Here is a 10,682-nt window from a genome sequence, read left to right as displayed (position 1 = left end):
GAGAAGCAGTGACACCATAGCCCCATGGTGAAGCTTCCGCCTGTCCTGATGCTCCCATATGGTGTTGGGGGTTAAACCCAGGTCCTCATTTATGATAATGTGTGTGTCCTATGCGTGAGCTGTGTCCTGACTCCTCAGCTTATTCTTCTGTCATCTCCACTGACCTATACTTCGGGAGCAGAGGCTCAGGTGTCACGACCCTGGAGACTGGGGGCTCCAGGCCCAGGTGTTCTCTGTGCATTTTTGGTGATTCTATCCTGTCTCTCACATCTCTGCCCCTTTTCCTTACAAAGTCAGGGGACTGAGGTGCAGCCTCTCACTAGAAACAGAGCCACTGAATTCTGCTTCAGTTCATGTGTGCCCAAGACCCTGGTGTCAAACTGTTTTCACTGGAGACTTGACTTCTTTTTTTTTTCTTAATTTTTTTCTTGTCTTTATTTATTGGATAGAGACAGCCAGAAATCTAGAGGGTAGGGATAGAGAGGGAGAGAGACAGAGAGACACCTGTAGCCCTGCTTTACCAATTGCAAAGTTTACCCCTGGTGGGGACCAGGGGCTCGAACCCCGGTGCTTGAGCACTGTAATATGTGCACTCAACCAGGTGCAACACCACCTGGCCCCTCTTTCTTTTCTTTTCTTTTTAGTTTATTTTACCAGAGAACTGCTCAGCTCTGTTTTATGGTGGGACAGGGAGCTGAACCTGGAACTTCAAAGCCTCTTCAAAGAGTCTTTTTGTATAATCATTATACTGTCTCCCCTGCCCTGAGGACTGGATTTCTTCCCCAGCACCCAGGCTTTCTCTGTGTGGAAAAGCCCCTCTTTTGACAGCTCCCAGCTGCCCTGTCCTTATCTGCAATGGCCCCATCGTCTCCTCCACAGATTTTCCTACCTGCTGCAGTCAAGGGGGAGATGAAGACAGGCCCCCGTGTGGGGCTCAGATTTGGGGTATCCACAAGTCTATGCTTCTTCAGTGAGCCTTTCTGTCTCCATGCACCACAGAAGACCCTCATTCTCTAACTGCTCGACACAAGTCAGATGGCAAGCCTGTCAGCTCTCCTGTCGAAGGCAGGAGAGCCTGGTGTGGATGAAGGCCAAGCCTGCAGTAATTATCAAATAAGAACAAATGTGCACCCCTATGTTCACAGCTGCATTGTTCACAACAACCAAAGAGTGGAAGCAGCCTACATGCCCATCATCAGATGACTGGCTAAAGAAGTTGTGGGATATAGACTCCATGGAATACTACTCTGCAATCAAAAAAGATGACATTGTGTCCTTTGGGACAAAATGGATGGAACTGGAGGTGATTACGCTTAGCGAAATAAGTAAAGAGATGAAAGACAATGACCAGATGGTTTTACTCATTTGTGGAATCTAGAGAACTGATTCACATGAACTTGCCAAAAATAAGCAAACAAACAAAAAATCCACATAAAACAGATACAAGCAAGCTGTAAGACTTATAAAGAACTGTGGTAGTTATCTTTGGGAGTGGGGAGGGTTGGGGCACAGAACTTTGGTGGTGGGTGTGGTATGGGACTAGACACTGTAATCTTACAATCTTGTAACAAACTATTAATAAATAAAATTAAAAACAAACAAACCTTCATGGGGTTTTGCTGTGGTTCAAACAAATGGGAGGTTTATTACATCCGGTTATTTAGTTATAGCAAAATAGGCCTAAGATGAACTGGTCATGATGGCGGGAGCCGTGAGTTCATAAGCTAGTCACCAGAGCTCGGCTTCATGTATATGGGTCCTGGGGGGAAGGGCATGGCAGGTCCCAGGAGAAGGCAAACAGGAGCAGAGAGTTGTTTCCAGCAGACACTTAAGTAACTTCCAACACACCCACTACCCCTTGTGGGTTTGTCTAAGTCGGAGTCTGCTCAGAGGCAGAAGGCAGCCTTATTAAGCTCATGTCCCAACACAGGCTGAAGCAGGGAAGATGCAGAATGGAGAGACTCAGGAAAGTGCTTCCCATGACCATCTGGGGTCTCAGATGTAGGATTTCAGCTGAGATGACAGAACGGAGTGTGTGTGTGTGTGTGTGTGTGTGTGTGTGTGTGTGTGTGTGTGTGTGTTTGTGTGTGTGTGTGTTTGTGTGTGTGTGTGTGTGTGTGTGTGTGTGTATGTGTGTGTGGGGGCAGGTTGTAGAGATTTGTGTGACAAAGATCCACAGATGGAGAGATGCCCAGTCCCAGGGCCATGGTCCTTAGTGTATGTGGAGACCACTAGAGAGAGGAGGGGCACTCCCCAGTCAGGATCCTTAGGGAGGACCCTCCTCCTTGGGCTTCCAGGAGGACTCAGCAGCTGTGGGAGAAGTGACTGGCATGAGGAGTTTTGGGGATGTTGGGGCCAGATGCCAGCACCTAGTGCCCAGTGCTGAAGAGTGACAAGATGGAGACACAGTGACCAGGAAAGATGTGGGCTTTCTCTATCTCTGTGACTTTATTCCTGCCACCCAAGAGCTCTTGGAAAGAAGTGGATTCCCATGGAAGGCACAGTTCTGCAAGAATCCAACGGTCGTCACAGGGCAGGTGGACCTCAGCCCACACACCCTGCAGGGCCCTCCAGGGGCTCCCTCCTCCCCTCCAGGGGAAAAGGTCAGAGTGCCGTGCTGTCCTCTCAGGACTTGTTGTCCCCCAGGCTGGGGGTGGTCCCCAATACCCGGCAGCCACCTGCCACCTGGAGCAATAGGAACAGCTCCCATTCCAGGTCCTCGATCCTCTGATGCAGATGGACTCTCTTGACCTGCAGCTCCAGGGCCCAGTCATCCCTGGGATATGGGGTATCTGGGGCCTCTGCAGCTGGACAGGGGGCCTGGGTGGGGTCAGGTCTCTCTCTCTGCAGCACCCACGGGAAGGCACTGGAGGCCACCTGTGAACACACACATGGGAAATAAAGCCCTGAGTGTCAGGCCATGGAGGGCTTCAGGACCTGGGTGGGGGGAGGCCTGCAGGGCTCTGGTGTTCCACCCCCACCCCTGCCTCCAGAAGCCACCTGCTAGCCCACTTCTAAGTGGGCTGGCACAATCAGTGGCCAGTGCTGGCTGGGGCAGTGTGGAGCAATGATCACATTTCACTGCCTTTCACAGTCCTTGAGTGCACCCTGTTCCCCTCCCTGAGAGCTGGGGTAGTTCCATAATGTCTCTAAGCATGAAATGCCCCTGTACCTCTGTTCTCCCCAGACCACTGTCATCTGGGCTGTCCACACTGTGATGACAGGTACCTTGCCTGGGGTCACCACTGCCATCTGAGGCAGAGACAGCTATGGGGAGAGTGGAGACAGGACCCCACCTTCAGCTTGGGAAGTTCTGGGAGAGTCCAGGTAAGGCCCCAAGGTAGAGCAGATGTGCTGAGAGGGAACAAGGCAGTAGGGCTAGTGTCTGCCTTAGATTCCCTGGAGTCTCACCTGGGAAGGGGGCTCAAGGGAGCTTTGGGGAGGGGGAGACATCCCATTGGGAGGGGAGGCATCTCTTGTTTATGTACAGAATCTTCTTGCTCTAAATTAATAGAGAGGTTGGTTTGTTCTAGCCACCCACCCCCACACCCAGCATCAGAGCTGGGCCTATACAAGAGACTCTTAGAACCTTCTGGAACCAGGGAGCATCATGGCTCCTCCAGGATCCCACTCCCAGGCTCCTTGAGGTAAAAGGGACCCTGTGGTGACATAGGAGGCCTGATTTCTCTGGGAAGGTGCCGCCCATGCTCACCCCGATGTGGACAGTGTATACTTTGGCAACTCAGGGTGACCTGAAGGAAGACTGAGAAGGTGCCAAAGGTCAAGAGTAGTAGATGCCCCAAGCTCAGGTGCTATGAAGAAACACCAAGAGCTGGGGAAGCAGCGTAGTGGCATAGTGGTTATTCAGAAAGACTTTCATACCTGAGGCACCCAAGGTCCCAGCCCCCGCCCCAGAACCACTATTAGAGCTGAGCAGAGTTCTGGTCCAAAAATAAATAAGTGAAATGAAATGAATAAAATGGGGAAGGGGTGGTGGTGCACCCAGTAAAGCACAAATAGTATGAAGTGCAAGGACCCATGCAGGGATGTGGGTTTGAGGCCCCAGCTCCCCACTAGCAGAGGGGACGCTTCACAAGCTGTGAAGCACATCTGCAGGTGTCTGTCACTCTTCTTTATCTCCCCTTCCTCTCTCTATTCTTCTCTGTCCTATCCAATAAAATGGAAAAAAAAAAAAAAGTCTGCCAGGAGTTGTGGATTCATAGTGCCGCCACCAAGCCCCAGAGATAACCCTGGAAGCAAATAAATAAGTAAATAATAGAAATGACAAAAAGGAAAAATGAAGGTCACAAACTGACTGCCAGGTTTAGTGAACTGAGGTCAGAATAGACACAACTGATTTCTCCTCTCTGTCATGTTTCTCCCAGCCTCCCTGTGTCCACCCCTCCTAGGAGAGAGCCCCCTGGACACACTCACAAGAAACCCCTTGCACCAGGCTGCAGGCTACTGGCTGGTCTCTGCAGTGGCTGTACCAGAGCCCCACTCCTCTGCCTTTCTCCAGCCTTCCCAGCAAGCCTGAGCTGAATGGGCTGCCCTGTCTCTAACAGCGGAGTCAGCCTGGGCCCAGTCTTCCACTGACCATGTGAGGACCCAGTTTCAAGACTCTAGTCCCCACCCACAGGAGAGAAGCTTCACAAGCTGTGGAGAAGTGCTTCAGATATCTTTCCTCATCTCTGTCTCCTCTCTATTTCCCTGTCTCTTACCCCCTAAAAAACATAGCTGCTGGGTGTAGTGGGGCCATGCAGACACTAAGCCCCACCAGTCATAACCCTGGAAGCAAGACAAAAAAAAATTAAATCTTTCAGGTCATTAAATCAAATAGATAGAGTTCAAATTTGCTGGTGGGCTTTGTGGTCAGAGCTGGCTGTTGGGGTCCCAACCTCTCTTCGAGTAAGAGCCATGAATCTGTAACGTGTGCACCATCAGACTGGCCATGTTTGGTGCCTTTGGGTAGGGTCAGTGATCTGCCAGGCTTACCACCACTGCCTGGCCTTCACGCGGGGCTGGCCGGCCAGCTTCACTGTCTTCTTGGAATCCAAGTGCCTGAGCAGTGAGCTGGAAAAATTCCTCATTTAGCTCATCCAGTGTGTCCTCCACCTGCCAGATCTTTCTCTAGAAATGGGATGAAAGGTCATCACTACAGTACCGTCTTTTCATTCTAATTTCTTTCTTTCTTTTTTTTTTTTTGGCCTCCAGGGTTATCATTGGGGCTCAGTGCCGACAATACAAATCCACTGCTCCTGGCGGCTATTTTTTCCATTTTATTGGATAGGACAGAGAGAAATTTAGAGAGGAGGAGGAGATAGAGAGGGAGAGAGAAAGACACTTGCAGACCTGCTTCACCACTTCTGAAGTTTCCCCCCCTGCAGGTGGGGAGCTTGGGGGATTGAACCCAGATCCTTGTGTGGGTCCTTTTGCCACCACCCGGCCCCCTTGTCCTAATTTCTTTTCCAAAATGATTTATTTATGAGAAAGTTATAAAGAGAATGAACATGACAGGGGCCAGGCAGTGGTGCACCCGGTTAAACTCACACATTAAAGTGCTCAAGGACCCTGAGTCTCCCCCCTTGCAGCCTCTCTCACTTGGTGGCCCAGGGGTCCAGCCCAGGCCTTTGCACATTGCAATATGTGTGTTGTGCTGGGTAAACCACTTAGTCTGCACTTTGAACTTTCAGACCTCTTGCTCTTGTGAGGAGTTAGACAGTGGATAAACCCCCTTCTTGACTGCATTCTCTGATCCTAATCACTTGCCCACTTTTCTTCCACCCACCTTTGTGTCTGTCTCCCAGAGGGGGTGCAGTAGGCTGCATCGGTAAGAACTGAGGTAGGGAAAGTGACCAGCCCTGAACACCCCCCACCCCATGGTCCTGAGTCTCCCTGCTGTGCAGAAGCCTGGTCCAGGGCCCCTCCTACCTGCAGCTCAGGGAAGGCTCCATTCCTGCATGGTCTTCCCCAGAACTGCTCCCCAGAACTGGGGCTCTTAGAGGCATCTCCTCTGGCATCATACTGGGGGCATTGTCCAGTTCCCAGGTCCTGAAGGGGCCTGGAAATAAAAGGTATAAGCAGGGACCTCTCAGCCTGCACTAGGATAGAGGACACTGGGAGCACTGTGCCCTCCTGCTTGGGTCCTGGGGTGAAAGAAGGACATATCAGTACTACCAGAAATTTGAGTGCCTGGAGCTACCACAATTGGACATGACACAGGCCTCATGCCAAGTCTGTGGTGCGTGGCAACCCGGCGACAGCCTGTCATGGTGGTGACTTTGAACTGCATGTGACTGAGAAGAAGCATACACCCTGCCCCTGACCTGCGTGTCTAGAAATGGGACACAAGTTATAAAAGTGTCCCCAGGGAACCCTCCTGCGCTTGTTCTGGGAATGTCAATGGGTCCAACCTCTGTGGAGAGCAGTCTGGAGAACTCTCAGAAGGCTAGAAGTTGACCTACCCTGTGACCCTGCAATTCCTCTCCTGGGGATATATCCTAAGGAGCCCAACATACCCATCCAAAAAGATTTGTGTACACATATGTTCTTAGCAGCACAATTTGTAATAGCCAAAACCTGGAAGCAACCCAGGTGTCCAGCAACACATGAGTAGCTGAGCAAGTTGTGCTGGCACTAAGAATCCATTGCTCCCAGATGCCGTTTTGTTTTTCCTTTTTATTGGACAGGACAGAGAAAAATTGAGAGAGGAGAGGGATATAGAGAGGGAGACAGAAAGGACATCCACAGACCTGCTTCACAGTTTGTAAAGTATCCCAATGAAATGCTTCACAATGGAATGCATAGTATACACAATGGAATATTACTCAGGTATTAAAATTGGTGAATTCACCTTCTTTGCCACATATTGGATGGAGTTTGAAGGAATCACGTGAAGTGAGATAAGTCATAAAGAGAAGGATGAATATGGGATGATCCCACTCATAGAAGTTGAGAAATGGGACCGGGTGGTGGCGCACCTGGTTGAGCGCACATGTTACAGTGCACAAAGACCCAGGTTTGAGCCCCTAGTCCCCACTTGCAGAAGGAAAGCTTTGCAAGTGGTGAGGCAGGGCTGTAGGTGTCTCTCTTTCTCTCTCCCTCTCTATCTTCCCTACCCTTTCGATTTCTGACTGTTTCTATCCAATAAATAAAGATAATTTTTAAAAAATTAAAAAAAAAGAAGTTGAGAAATAAGAATAGAAGGAGAAACACAAAGCAGAACTTGGACTGGAGTTGGTTTATTGCACCAAAAAAGGCCTCTGGTGGTGGGGGGAGGGTTTAGGTCCTGGAACATGATGGCGTAGGAAGACCTAGAGGGGGTTAGAGTGTTATGTGGAAAACTGAGAGATTTTATACATGTTCTAATTACTGTATTTTACTGTCAACTGTAAACCACTCAAACCCCCCCAATAAAGGAAAAGAAAAGGGGCCAGGTAGTAGTGTATCTCATTAAATGCACATGTTACAATGTGCAAGGACCCATGTTCAAACCCCCAGTCCCCACCTGCAGGGGAAAAACTTGGAGAGTGGTGAAGCAGGGCTGCAGGTGTCTCTCTGTTTCTCTCCCTCTCTAGCATCCCCTTCTCTCTCAGTTTCTGGCTGTCTCCATGCAATAAATAAATAAAGATAATTTTAAAAAATAAAGAAAAAGAGGCAGGGCTAACAAAACAGCTCACTTGGACAGTGCACTGCTTTGCCGTGTCTGAGACCCAAGTTCAAGTCTAGCCCCCACTTCATTGAAGGAAGCTATGAGGCTGTGGCATCTCTCTTTCTGTCTCTCTCTCTCTCTCTCCATCTTAAAAAAATGGGAGGAGTAGCAGGCAATGGCACAGCAAGTTAGACACACATAGTACTAAGCACAAGGACCTGCAAAGATTCAGGGTCGAGTTCCTGCTCCACATCTGTAGGGCGGACACTTCACGAGCTATGAAGCAGATCTGCAGGTGTTTCTCTGTCTCTCACCCTCTCTATTTCCCCCTCTTCTCTCAATTTCTCTCTGTCCTATATAATAAAGTGGAAAAAATGGCTGCCAAGAGCAGTGGATTTATACCAGCAATAACCCTGGAGGCAAAAATAAATAAATAAATAAATAAATAAATAAATAAATAGAGGGTCAGGAGCCAAGTAGTGTACCTGATAATGTGCACAGTTTCCCAGGTTCAAGCCTCCAGCCCTGCCTGCAGGGAGGAGCAGTGCAGCAGGTCTCTCTCTTTCTCTCAAGGAGACCTTGTGTCCCCTCTGTGGAGATGCTGGGTGGAAGAGAGGAGGGTGGGCAAAGGAAGCCTGGGACCAGACAGAGTGGGTGTGGCCTCCTTCCTGCCCTGGTAAAAACCCCACTAAACAGCAGGAGATGTGTTCTAACATCTGGGAAGCCCTTGAACAGCTGGGCATCGAGGGGATGAGGATAGGTGGTGATCTGGAGAAGGGCAGGGGCCCCCAGAACCATCTGGCAGGGTGCTGTGAGTCGAGCTCCCCTTATGTACTCTTGAGGAAAGTGAGTTCTCAGTGCCCTGATACTGGGTCACAATCTAAGAGTAGAGCCAGGAATCTCCATAATGGGGCTTGAGGGGAGGGGGTGGCCCACCTGGCACTGAGGGTCTCCTGATCTGAGGGTGAAGATGGGCGCTTCAGGGTGGGCTCAATCACCAGGAGAGGGTCCCTCTGTCTGGAGGACGGAGGCTGTTCCCCACCATGAGCAAAGCCCTGGGAAGGATGGGGTGGCAGAGTGTGAGACAATCTGGACTGGTCTGTACAGGGTATGTTTTCACCTGGGAAGTGTGGCTCCAGCAGGTGAGACCCCAGGTGAGATGTGGGAGTGGCCCTGCTTCTGTGGTGTAAGCTGCAGATATGGATTCTGAGCTGGTACTCCTCGGATCCCCTCACACCCTGAGAGCCCTCCTCTTTTATGTGAAGCAAGGTCCATGACTGTTGGGTCCTCAAAAGCTTCCCTGCATAAGCCAGCTTGGCTAGTGGTGTGGGCTCCTCTCAAACTAGCATCTTGGAGGGAATAAGAGCTGAAGCTGGAGTGAACCTGTGAGTCCAGGCATACACTGGGGGTTCTGAGCAGGACGTAGGGAAACCTGCAGACATGAGTCCTAAGTGTGTGTGTGTACAGGTGAAGGTGTGTGTGTGTTGGGGGCTGAACACTGGTGTGTGACTGTAAAAGAGGTTGTACACTGTGTGTGACTGTGCATGTTAGGGTTTGTACACGGGTGTGTGGCTGTTAAAGTTAGAGGCTGTACACTGGGTGTGACTGTGCATGTTAGGAGCTATACATCATGTGTGACTGCATATTAGGGGCTCAATCTGACACTGTTGACTGGCTACGGAAGAAGGGCAAATGCTAGAAGAAGAAGAAGAAGAAGAAGAAGAAGAAGGGGCTATACACTGTGTATGGCTTTACATGTTAGGGGCTGTACACTGTGTGTGGCTGTGCATGTTAGAGGCTGTACACTGTTTGTGACTGTGCATGTTAGGGGCTATACAGTGAGTGGGGATGTACACTGTGTGTGGCTGTGCATGTAGTTAAGTATTGGTGTGTGACTGCCTTTGTGTCTGCTGTAATATATACTTGTGTGGTTGTGCATGCATGTGCTGTGGTTGTACACTGGTATGTATGCAAGAAATTACACACTGCTGTGTGATTAGGCACATGCATGTGGTTGTTTATTGCTGTGTGATCATACCTACGTGTACATGTAGCTGTGCCCATGTGTGTGGTTATGCATGTGTGTGCTTGTGGTTTTACCCTCTTGTGTGACTGTGCTTGTGGCTGGACCCCAGTGTGTGACTGACTGTTCATGTGCTGGTACACTGATGTGTGGTTGTGCATTTGTGTGCATGTGCTTGTATACTGGTGTGCAGGTGTGTGTGTGTGTGTGTGTGTGTGTGTGTGTGTGTGTGTGTGCACCACACGTGTCTTCTTGGGGACTGTGTGACAGCCAGGCTGCTCTCCACATACAGGCATGGGTGCTGAGCTGTCCTGGGATCCTTTCACCTTTCTGCTGTCCGTGGTCACCTGTCTGTGCATGTGAGAAAGTACAGATGCCAAGGCTGCCAGCACCTTGTCCAGTGTGGGCTGGAATCGAGGGGGATGCACAAGAGTGGTGGCACCTGGGGAAAGGGCACAGGGAAGGAAGCCTTAGCCACAATAGCTTCACTGAGCAGACATGCCCCCCGGGACTCTCTGGACCCCCTTCGGAAGCCAGCCTGAGCTTTGGGTATTTTTTCCCCTCTTATTCCAGAACCGTATCCATGGCTCCCTCCTACTCCTGCCCCAGTGTCATTGCATCTGTGGGGTCTTGGGGGGAGGGTGCTGGTGAGGTGTGCTTTTTGGGGGGACATCAAAGTGCCAGAACAGCAGCCGGACATCAAAGTGCTGGAGAGAAAGGGAGAGAGATAGATAGATAGACAGACAGACAGACAGACAGAGAACAGATAAATCCCTACAACCATCCCAACCTGAGGCCACCAGGAGCCCTGTCTGAGGACCAAGAATCTAGCTGGACCCAGAGACCCAATTCTGTGGTACATGTCAACAGGGGTCTTGAGCACCCAGAAGAACGGGGAGGGCAGGGAGGGCTGTAGGCACATTTCCACACTTGCTATTGAGGGAGGGGCCCTTTGGAGCCCTCTAGACAGTGCAGAATGCCCAGCAAGAAAAGCCAAGGCAGCCTTGG

The 10,682-nt window shown here is 50.4% G+C and overlaps 1 long non-coding RNA gene across 1 annotated transcript; it reads right to left on the bottom strand.

Annotated features, from left to right (window-relative positions):
• Positions 1-2,421: 2,421 nt before the first annotated feature.
• On the bottom strand, positions 2,422-5,118 carry LOC132538707 (uncharacterized). The gene is made up of 2 exons (XR_009550061.1): positions 4,996-5,118; positions 2,422-2,877 (listed from the first exon to the last, which is right to left on the bottom strand). It is a non-coding gene; the product is annotated as an uncharacterized LOC132538707 (long non-coding RNA).
• Positions 5,119-10,682: the final 5,564 nt, after the last annotated feature.

This window comes from Erinaceus europaeus, chromosome 5 (assembly GCF_950295315.1).
Source record: "Erinaceus europaeus chromosome 5, mEriEur2.1, whole genome shotgun sequence".
NCBI classification, from domain to species: domain Eukaryota; kingdom Metazoa; phylum Chordata; class Mammalia; order Eulipotyphla; family Erinaceidae; genus Erinaceus; species Erinaceus europaeus.
This window is presented reverse-complemented; position numbering and strand designations above follow the sequence as displayed.